Consider the following 12038-nt stretch of genomic DNA (forward strand, 5'->3'; position numbering starts at 1 on the left):
AATAGGTACCTCACAGTTCGTTAGAATGTGTAATAGGTGCGTCACAGTGCTACAAAATAAACAAGAGACGTGCTACAGTGCGTCAGGGATGCGGATATGCGGATCTCCCAGCACTACGCTACCAAGGTCGCTCCACTTCTGAGTGTGCGCGAAATTTTCTGAACACAATTTCGGTGTGTGAATCACACTTGCCAGGGTGCGTAACCACCATTAACTCAACCTCCTCCCAGAAGAGGGGTGGTGCACTGACACCGGTGAAGGGCTCTTGATCCAAGACAAGGGGGAGGGACCAGACTTTACTGAGAAGGGATTTACTACTTATGAAGATTTCCAATGCGATATACAACAGCCCAGTTTAACACAGTTTCCATCACTCGTTCGGTGGTGAGGCTTGGATTCAATCTAGACTTTGAGAGCATGTATGTATAGCCCCTTCATCTTCACTGTTTCAAAAAATGTTTCTCACTTTGTATACATAGTTTAATACCTATTCTAGGCATGAAATACTCAGTCTTACTGTTATTGTACTCATAATGAATTACAGCCTTAATGACTCGTGTGCAAGCAACAAAATTTTGATCTATATCAATTTTCAATGTATTTTTCTTCCACACTCATCTAAGCTGAGGCCACCAACACCTCACCTAGTGTTCCTGGTAATCTTCCGCCCTCCCTCCCCAGCTCAGGTTGATCTCTAAACCCCCGACCGCGACCTTTCATCGAGTAGCGATGTTATGAAGGCTCAGGGAGGACTTTAAGACTCTGCTACAACTCATCACGTATCTGCTGATGTCACACCTCTCTATGTAAACACAGCTCCTCGTTTTTCGATCCTACCTGAAGGTTACTTGGAGGTTATTCCGGGGATCAACGCCCCCGCGGCCCGGTACATGACCAGGCCTCCCGATGGATCAGGGCCTGATCAACTAGGCTGCTACTGCTGGCCGCACGCAGTCCAACGTACGAACCACAGCCCGGCTGATCCGGCACTGACTTTAGGTATCTGTCCAGCTCTCTCTTGAAGGCAGCCAGGGGTTTATTGGCAATTCCCCTAATGCTTGATGGGAGGCTGTTGAACAGTTTTGGGCCCCGGACACTTATGGTGTTTTCTCTTAGTGTACCAATGGCGCCCCTACTTTTTATTAGGGGCATTTTGCATCGCCTGCCCAGTCTTTTACTTTCGTAGGGAGTGATTTCTGTGTGCAGATTTGGGACCATTCCTTCCAGGATTTTCCAAGGATGATTATGATATATCTCTCCCTCCTGCGTTCCAACGAGTACAAGTCAAGTGCTTCCAAGCGTTCCCAGTAGTTAAGGTGCTTGACAGAACTTATACGTGCAGTAAAGGATCTCTGTACACTCTCTAGATCTGCGATTTCACCTGCTTTGAATGAAGATGTTAGTGTACAGCAGTATTCCAGCCTAGAGAGAACAAGTGATTTGAAAAGGATCATCATGGGCTTGGCATCTCTCGTTTTGAAAGTTCTCATTATCCATCCTATCATTTTCTTTGCACGTGCGATCGTGGCACTGTTGTGATCCTTGAAAGTGAGATCCTCAGACATTACTACTCCCAGGTCCCTTACATTATTTTTCCGCTCTATTGTATGGCCGGAGTCAGTAGTATACTCTGTTCTAGTTATTATCTCCTCCAGTTTTCCATAACGGAGTAGTTGGAATTTGTCCTCATTGAACATCATATTGTTTACCGTTGCCCACTGGAAAACTTTGTTTATATCTTCTTGGTTAACATTTCTCGAAAAGATTTCGCATTTCTTGAGGCCGTATATAATATATATATATATATATATATATATATATATATATATATATATATATATATATATATATATATATATATATATATATATTAACCTACTTAATAGACTCCTCAATTTTTGCTTAACGATTCCCTCTTCTTAATAAAGGGTTGATCCTCATGCCATACTCTTGGTCTCGTCTACCCTCCTCCATTATTTTACCAAGGCTGAATTAATTCAGGGAACGTAACAATAGCATCAGTTAGGACAGTAAATAACCGTCCCTGAAGGCACTACCCTCCTGTTAAATGTGTGTGAAACAGCAGGATTACTGGCGTTTTCTCTTAAATTAACATTTAGAAGACAGGGAAATCTTGCAAACTCTTAGTTGCAATCAGTACATACTTATCCTAGATATTCGTGTCTATTTCCTAATAATTCCTGCTGCTGCGATGTTTTCTTCCTAGTTCAGTAGTGCTGGTCCAAGGTCGCGCCCCGAGGGCGATGATCCTTCCAACATTTAAGAAATTACTGGAATGAAAGGTAATTTTCAGCTGACGATACATCAGACAACGACCTCGATGAAGGATCTACATTTCCTCATGTCAAGTCTTCACGCTAATAACTCCAATAAATCACCATCTCTTGGGTCTCAACCCCATTATGGAGTATCAAGATTAATTGACATCGTCATAAGCTTATTAGTCCACACCAGTCTGTTTACACTTGTGAAAAAAATATATAAAAATTTTCACATTATAACAGTCTTTACGTTGCTGACTTTAAAAATGTTTTTAGTTTCTGTATTGTTCATTGATCTGTAATTCGTAAAACTGGATGTGTTCGGAGCTCACGAAATTAACACCTTAATTATATTTCTTTTTTTTACATGACCTCGTAAATATATAGGTCTTAATTCACAAAATAACGCATTTAGGAGAGGAATCTTATGAGTATGTTATGATCTGTCTTGGAAAATGGTCAAGTCACATGTGGAGTGAGGAAAGTAGAGAAGGGCAGAGAAAGGGTAGAGGGGGCAAGGGAAGGTGGTGGTAGTAGTATTAACAGTAGTAGTAGTAGTGGTGGTGGTGGTAGTAGTAGAAGTGGTGGTAATAGTGGTAGTAGTAGAAGTGGTGGTGGTAGTAGTAGTGGTGGTGGTAGTAGTGGTGATGGTTGTAGTGGTGGTGGTAGTAGTGGTAGTAGTAGTGGTATTAATAGCAGGAATAATAGTAGTAGTAGTAGTAGTGGCTGCTCTATCCTCCGTCCGTTCATAGCGGACTGATGATCACTAACCAATAAGGCTGTTGGTGTTCGCCCCCGAGTGAAGGGGAAATCCATCTACACATACAAACTCCCAGGCAAAATCCAGCCCCCTTAGGGGTAGAAAGATCAACGCACCGGGATGCTGATGGGGAGAGGCGGGACCCCGCAGGAGATGATGCTCCAGCCTCACCCAGCCCGCACACAGCGGAGTAAAGGCGAATCTACAGGCGAGTACACTTGAATACAGAGTACAGGCAGTGAGTCGAGACAGGAGGGTACACAAATGTGTAATCAAGCCGTGGAGTGAGTACCTCGGCTGACCAGGAAACGTCTCCCCGCTGGTCAATTAAGAACAATTTCACTGATTATGCCAATTACTGGAAACTCGATTGACAAGGAATACAACAGGTGAGGGAGAGGAATACAGCAGGTGTGGAATACAACAGGTGAAGGAGAGTAATGCAGCAGGTGAGGGAGAGGAATACAGCAGGTGTGGAATACAACAGGTGAAGGAGAGTAATGCAGCAGGTGAGAGAGAGAGAATAATAACGTACGCTCAGGCAAGAAACATTCTTATTCTCTCTCTCTCTCTCTCTCTCTCTCTCTCTCTCTCTCTCTCTCTCTCTCTCTCTCTCTAAATTACTTTTTTATTAGCAAGTGCGGTCTCCGTCCTCCGGCAGGATACACTGCTTATTTCACGCGATGTTGTTATTGCATCTCTGATGTGGTTTTCTGCCCTGATGCTCTCTCACGTCAACCTTAACATTGCTACTTAACTTGCGAGGTCTGAGAATTCATCTTCCACTCCCGCTGACACTCGTCTCACTGGCTGTGCTCCACTCTAGTTATTTAAAGGCTCATTCACATCCATTTTTTTTTATTTTGTTCATGAAGTTTCAGAAGAAGAGAAACCAGGTGTGTAGGCAAGTCTCCTTAGACTCCTGTTCCCTGTTACCCATCAGAAAGTAATATTTGGGAGTTCGTCGACTGTTATGGGTTACACCCCTGTTGGAAGACTTCATAGACGGAATGGAAATAAGCCATACTGACTCACGAAATCGTAATGACACGATTGCAAACAAACCATACCACGGGTGGGGCTTGAACCCGCGGTCAGAGAGTCGTAAAACTCCAGACCGACGCGTCATCCACTGGGCAAGTTGACTACAATAAGATTCATAAAACTAGGTATATTTATATCGCTGTATATTTATACCACCACTGTGGTGGTGCCTATGCTTACCATACCACCCGTGGTATGGTAAGCCATACTGTTTGTCCTTACTGGGTTGTAGTGGGTTACTGAGCCTCTGGGGTTGATCATGCTGAGTCGACTTCGTTTTTCTTGTACACAGAGTAACAGACAAACCACAAACTGACCTCAATGTTCCCATAGCCACTCCTCTCCCCAGCAACCACTCAATCCCAACCACCATCTTTATTCCCTCCCCCACTACTAACCCCTCACAACCACTACCCCACCACCATTAACAACCACCACCACCACCATAGAAACATAAGAATGAAGGAGCACTGCAGCAAGCCTACTGGCCCATGCGAGGCAGGCCCTTATCAAAGTCACCCACTCCCACTCACGCCATCTGTCCAGCCCTTCCCCAGAGCTACCCAAGAACTTGCTTCAGTACCTCAGGTACTGAAGCCCTTTTCGCTCACTAATAACACACCACAACCGCTACTACCTGACCTACACACACGAGAACCAGTACACATGCTGACAGTGGTACACACGAGAACAGTACACACGCTGACAGTGGTACACACGAGAACAGTACACACGCTGACAGTGGTACACACGAGAACAGTACACACGCTGACAGTGGTACACACAACAGAGCTCATCACACAGTCCACTCTCAACACATTAACTTTCTCAAACAGTAAAAAAAAAAAAAAGGAGAAATTAGCCGATAATCAGACCAGTTGTTCCGCGATGTTGAGTTAATCACCGCAACATCCACCTGATTGAATTCGTTTGTGAAGAGTACATACTATCATGATGTCCTCATACTGTTACAGGGTATGAGGTACAGTACTCATACTTTGCTATAATGCGCTAAGAGGCACTCTTAATGCGCTAAGAGGCACTCTTAATGCGCTAAGAGGCACTCTTAATGCGCTAAGAGGCACTCTTAATGCGCTAAGAGGCACTCTTAATGCGCTAAGAGGCACTCTTAATGCGCTAAGAGGCACTCTTAATGCGCTAAGAGGCACTCTTAATGCGCTAAGAGGCACTCTTAATGCGCTAAGAGGCACTCTTAATGCGCTAAGAGGCACTCTTAATGCGCTAAGAGGCACTCTTAATGCGCTAAGAGGCACTCTTAATGCGCTAAGAGGCACTCTTAATGCGCTAAGAGGCACTCTTAATGCGCTAAGAGGCACTCTTAATGCGCTAAGAGGCACTCATACTGCACTACGAGGCACTCATACCGCGCTAAGAGGCATTGTACATCAAGATAAACTTCATTCAGGAAATCTAGAAATAATTTCCCTTGGAATCCCCAACAGCCTGGCTGATCCATGACACTGGACCGGCTGACTTGAACCCCATCATTCCTTGCAGTAGTTCAGTGCAAATGCAATACAATCCATAAAAGACTTCACAGTTGTCTGTACAGGTATGAACAGGTTACACTGCAGCCTTAATGACCCTCGTGTAGTCGATAAGAGCTTTAAACCCCATTAACCATCATGAAGCAATGTTGCCATCAACCCGGGAGAGTTATCACACAAGCAAAAGTAATTACATTCTTTTTTTAATGTCAGTTTTAAATTCTGCACCAAAATCAACAAAGCAACATTAAAAGGAGGAGGGAAAAAAAGGAAGAAGAGGAGGAGGAGGATATTATTTATATCATTAATCCCGGAGGGTTTGCAACCCAGGATAATCCAAGCCAGTGTATTTCATTTCTATGGGGTTCGTTGTTAAGTCCTTCTCCAGGACGTGACCTACATCAGTCAACTACTCCCGGTTAACTATTACTAGATAACAGCAGAAGCAGGTGTTAGGAGACCTGCCTACACGGCTTCTCTTGTCCAGGATTCGACCAGAATCCTCTCTAATGTATGCAAGTTTATTTAAAGAATAATAATTAAAAATACTATAGTTAACGATGCCAAGACGGAGAAGCACCGTTTTCTGTATATAACAAAGTTCAAAGACGTTTTCTGTAAACTATTCACGGGTAAGCTACTCAAAATTAAAATGTACTTCAAGGAAAAGTTTGTCAGCGAAAATACTATAAACAGTTACATTACACAGATTGATTAACATATGTTGCGTCATACACACAGGAAAGCTATGCACTGAATTTCGGGGGGAAATGATATAATGATTAATTTACATCAGTTACAGATGCCTTAAAAATGAGGTTTAAACTTTTCCAGGACCCCAATGGAAATAAGTCACTGACTTTTTTTGGGTTATCCTAGGTAATTTATACATACGTTACTATGAATGATAATTGTACTTATGTGTACCTGTACCTAAATAAACTTACTAACTTTTAAAGATATTTGCACTGAGCAGAATATGAATGTAAATAATGACTCAAGAAATCGTCGGTCTGGAGTTTTACGACCTACTCATCGCGAGTTCAATCCCCAACCGTACCATGGTTTGAAATGTAAAGAATGCTGGGATGATGATTTAACCCGGGGGGGGGGAGGAGACTCTCCAAATTTATATGTTATTTCTGTGGAAATAACCTGTGGTTTTGTTCCATTATCCGTAACATAAAATGGTAAAACTGCTAAAATTACGAGACATAACTGCTGGTAGGGCGTACGGTCACAAGGAAAGGTCACGGGTGCAATGCTGGGAGAGGTGGGACTGTGGTCACTGTTCTCCTACGAGTGATTACCAAGGGATTTGTTGACTGTTGTGGGTCGCATACTAGGGAAGACCTATATGGACCTTAACAGAAATGTGCCACAAGGCTTGGTTTTCATGGGTTATCCCGGGTTATTAACCCTTCAGAGTTAATAATTTAAAGTCTTCTTGTCTAGTACGTGTGAAAAGCACATCAAGGGGCAGGAGAAGGTCTGTGAGCTAGCATCTCAGGGAAGGGGCGGGTGAAGGTCTGAGCTAGCATCTCAGGGAAGGGGCGGGTGAAGGTCTGAGCTAGCATCTCAGGGAAGGGGCGGGTGAAGGTCTGAGCTAGCATCTCAGGGAAGGGGCGGGTGAAGGTCTGAGCTAGCATCTCAGGGGAGGATGAAGGTCTGTGAGCTAGTATCTCAGGGAAGGGGCGGGTGAAAGTCTGAGCTAGCATCTCAGGGAAGGGGCGGGTGAAGGTCTGAGCTAGCATCTCAGGGGAGGATGAAGGTCTGTGAGCTAGTATCTCAGGGAAGGGGCGGGTGAAAGTCTGAGCTAGCATCTCAGGGAAGGGGCGGGTGAAGGTCTGTGAGCTAGCATCTCAGGGAAGGTAAGGGTGAAGGTCTGTGAGCTAGCATTTCAAGGAAGGCAAGAGTGAAGGTCTGTGAGCTAGCATTTCAAGGAAGGCGAGGGTGAAGGTCTGTGAGCTATCATCTCAGGAAGGGGCGGATGAATGAAGGCGCTAATAACCTAGACGTTGAAGCACAGTAAGAAGGCGAAGGAAAAATGAAAAAAAAAAAAAAACCTGAGGTTGGGATGTTGCATAGTGAGTGTTGTGGCAGGCTCCCTCACTATCTGGGTCACCCTGATGGTTCAAGGACGGGAAGCCTCTACCGGACACTTCTTCCTCACTCTCTCTTCACTATTCAGAAATTGGGGTTGTTTCTACACATCTTTTCGGTTCATTCTGAGCCATTATTATGTCACGGGTGGATGAATCTTCTTGACACTGTAGTCCGTCTCGGGCCACCAGATCTATCTGCAGTCGATTTCGGGAAGTCACCGCCCCAGCGGCCCGGTCTCACACCAGGCCTCTCTGTTGTTGACCTCACTGACCAGGCTATTGGTGCCAGCCAAACGCATGCACCACAACCTAGGTTATCGGGAACTGACTTGTGGAAGCCATCAAATTCCCTTTTGAAGACAGGGATATGTTGGTAATTTTCCTTATGTAGAAATGGTCCGCTTACACTTACTGAGTTGTCTCTTAATGTAACCACTGTGCCCCTGCTTTTCAGTGATGGCTTTTGCACCGTCTGACACGCCTCTTGCTTTCATGTGGAGCAATTATAGTGCGCAGACTTGGGACCAATTCCTCCAGACTTTTCCAAATGCAGATCATGCTGTAGATACAGCATGTAGTAGTACAGTTTAAGATACTTCAAGTGTTCCCAGTGATACAGAGGATTCACTGAATTTATACGAGCAGCGAAGGTTCTCTATACGTTTTTCAGTTCTACAAATTCTCCTGCCTTAAGAAGACTCCTAGTATACAGAAATATTCCAATCTAGAGAGAACAAGAGACTTGAAAAGAATCATCTTTGGCTCGGCATCTGTTGCTTTGAATGTTATAGTTAGTCAGCCTATCATTTCCATTGATTTTCTAATTGTAACGTTGTTGTGATCCTTGACTGTTAATGCTCTGATAATGTTACTTATATGTCTCTCTCAGTCATCTTCCAAAGTATTTCTTCTCCTATGCCAAATCAAAGTCGAGAACAACGTCCAGTATTGGGTCCCTACTTAAACAAGATGGGTCCTACACAGATGACAGTAAGGAAATGAGTGAGCTACTCAAGTCCCAATATGACTCAGTTTTTAGCAAGCCGCTAACCAGACGGAGAATCGAAGATCAAAACGAATTTTTTATGAGCCACAAAATTTGGTTAACACAAGCCTATCCGATGTTATCCTGACGCCAAATGACTTCGAACAGACGATAAATGACATGCCCATGCACTCTGCCCCAGGGCCAGACTCATGGAACTCCGTGTTCATCAAGAACTGCAAGAAGCCCCTATCACGAGCCTTTACCATCCTATGGAGAGTGAGCATGGACACGGGGGTCGTCCCTCAGTTACTAAAAACAACAGACATAGCCCCACTCCACAAAGGGGGCAGTAAAGCAACAGCAAATAACTACAGACCAATAGCACTAACATCCCACATCATAAAAATCTTTGAGAGGGTCCTAAGAAGCAAGATCACCACCCATCTAGAAACCCATCAGTTACACAACCCAGGGCAACATGGGTTTAGAACAGGTCGCTCCTGTCTGTCTCAACTATTGGATCACTACGACAAGGTCCTAAATGCACTAGAAGATAAAAAGAATGCAGATGTAATATATACAGACTTTGCAAAAGCCTTCGACAAGTGTGACCATGGCGTAATAGCGCACAAAATGCGTGCTAAAGGGATAACAGGAAAAGTCGGTCGATGGATCTATAATTTCCTCACTAACAGAACACAGAGAGTAGTCGTCAACAGAGTAAAGTCCGAGGCAGCTACGGTGAGAAGCTCTGTTTCACAAGGCACAGTACTCGCTCCCATCTTGTTCCTCATCCTCATATCCGACATAGACAAGGATGTCAGCCACAGCACCGTGTCTTCCTTTGCAGATGACACCCGAATCTGCATGACAGTGTCTTCCATTGCAGACACTGCAAGGCTCCAGGCGGACATCAACCGAATCTTTCAGTGGGCTGCAGAAAACAATATGAAGTTCAACGATGAGAAATTTCAATTACTCAGATATGGTAAACACGAGGAAATTAAATCTTCATCAGAGTACAAAACAAATTCTGGCCACAAAATAGAGCGAAATACCAACGTCAAAGACCTGGGAGTGATCATGTCGCAGGATCTCACCTTCAAGGACCATAACATTGTATCAATCGCATCTGCTAGAAAAATGACAGGATGGATAATGAGAACCTTCAAAACTAGGGAGGCCAAGCCCATGATGACACTCTTCAGGTCACTTTTTCTATCTAGGCTGGAATATTGCTGCACACTAACAGCACCTTTCAATGCAGGTGAAATTGCTGACCTAGAAAATGTACAGAGAACCTTCACGGCGCGCATAACGGAGATAAAACACCTCAATTACTGGGAGCGCTTGAGGTTCCTGAACCTGTATTCTCTGGAACGCAGGCGGGAGAGATACATGATTATATACACCTGGAAAATCCTAGAGGGACTAGTACCGAACTTGCACACGAAAATCACTCACTACGAAAGCAAAAGACTTGGCAGACGATGCAACATCCCCCCAATGAAAAGCAGGGGTGTCACTAGCACGTTAAGAGACCATACAATAAGTGTCAGGGGCCCGAGACTGTTCAACTGCCTCCCAGCATACATAAGGGGGATTACCAACAGACCCCTGGCAGTCTTCAAGCTGGCACTGGACAAGCACCTAAAGTCGGTTCCTGACCAGCCGGGCTGTGGCTCGTACGTTGGTTTGCGTGCAGCCAGCAGCAACAGCCTGGTTGATCAGGCTCTGATCCACCAGGAGGCCTGATCACAGACCGGGCCGCGGGGGCGTTGACCCCCGGAACTCTCTCCAGGTAAACTCCAGGTAATTACACGATTCATGTTTGTTTTGTGCTCTGTTTCAGTCTCTTAATTTTTCCAGAGCGGAGTAACATAAATTTATCTTCATTGGCCATCATATCCTTGTCAGTGTCACTGGAAGACTTGTTTTATATTACCTTGAAGGTTCACTATGTCCTCGTTGAATGTTCTTCTTAAACAGATTATAATACCGTCTGCTATGATTTACGTCCTTGTCATTGTCGGATATAAGAATGAGAAAGGGAAATGGGACGAGTACTCTGCCTTGGGGGTTAGAGTTTTTCACTGTGGCAGTCCCAGATTTCTGTTTACTCTTACTTTTTGAGATCTGTTATATATCCATATGCCCACTTTTCCAGTTATTCATTTTGCATGCCTTTTGTGCGGTATGACACCATAGTTGCATTTATCGAAGGCGTTTGCAAAGTCAGCGTACACTATATCTACTTTTGCTTGACTTCCAGTGAGCCCAAGACCATGTCATAATGGTCCAGTAACTGCAAAAAGTAGGTGCGACCTAATTTAAACTCATGCTGCTCTGGGTTGTTCAGCTGCTGTGGATGCATGTGATTTGCATTCCTGCATCTTAAAACCCTTTCAGCGATTTACTGCCATCCTGGAGTGGGGCTACTGTGGCTTATAGTGACTGTGGGGTGACTCCTGTGCCCAGGCTCTTTCTTGGTGACATATTTAGAGTAAGATATTTTTCTTTCAATTCTTGATGAATATGGAATACCAGGAGTCTGGGATCTGGGGCAGAGTGCCTGGGCAATGTATCAGTGGTTTCGAAATCAAGTGGGTTTAGGGTTTTGCTGTAAATTGATATCTTGACATTTTTTCTAGTATCATATATGAAAAATTCACTTGGATCGTCAATCATGACCATAACACAAGACACAGATCACTCTTTGATGTTCCTCGTGTCCATCTCACGCTATGCAAAAACTCAATGCACATAAAAGGCCCTAAAATCTGGAATTCATTACCTGTGAATATAAAAGAAACACTGTGTGTTTATAAATTCAAGTCTTCTCAAAAATCACTTACTCATCCACAACTAAATAAATACTGAATAATTGTATCTCATAAATTGTATCTCATATATGTATCTCATTGTATTATTGCATCATTATTGTTTTTGTAATACTCATTTGTACTTGTTATCTGTTTACAATAATGTTTTACCACTGAATACATCATTGCTTAGTTAATCTTAAGTTAATTTTAAGCCAGCCCGTAATGCTATGCATTCAAGTGGCTTTGGCATGCTGCATTTAACTGTATTCTTTTATACTTCTCTGTATCATGTTCAAATAAATAAATAAATGATTAATGACTCACTGAACACAGTCGAATTGTGATTTCAATATTTCATACATTTGTTTGATATCATCAAACACTAACGAGAGCAACAACACACACCTGACACCATAACAAGCGCAGCATCACACAACTGGACCTACTCTCATCACACAGGGCTAACACATCCTGCTCCACCCATGACATTTAGCAGTGATTGCCTGACCATGACGCCAACACTAGC

General features: G+C 43.7%; 1 protein-coding gene across 5 annotated transcripts in view; it reads right to left on the reverse strand.

Annotated features, from left to right (window-relative positions):
- The window catches only part of LOC128687876 (uncharacterized), a 323177-nt gene that overhangs the window by 173187 nt on the left and 137952 nt on the right, over positions 1 to 12038 (reverse strand). The window lies entirely within an intron of this gene.

This window comes from Cherax quadricarinatus, chromosome 10 (assembly GCF_038502225.1).
Source record: "Cherax quadricarinatus isolate ZL_2023a chromosome 10, ASM3850222v1, whole genome shotgun sequence".
In the NCBI taxonomy this organism is placed as follows: Eukaryota; Metazoa; Arthropoda; class Malacostraca; order Decapoda; family Parastacidae; genus Cherax; species Cherax quadricarinatus.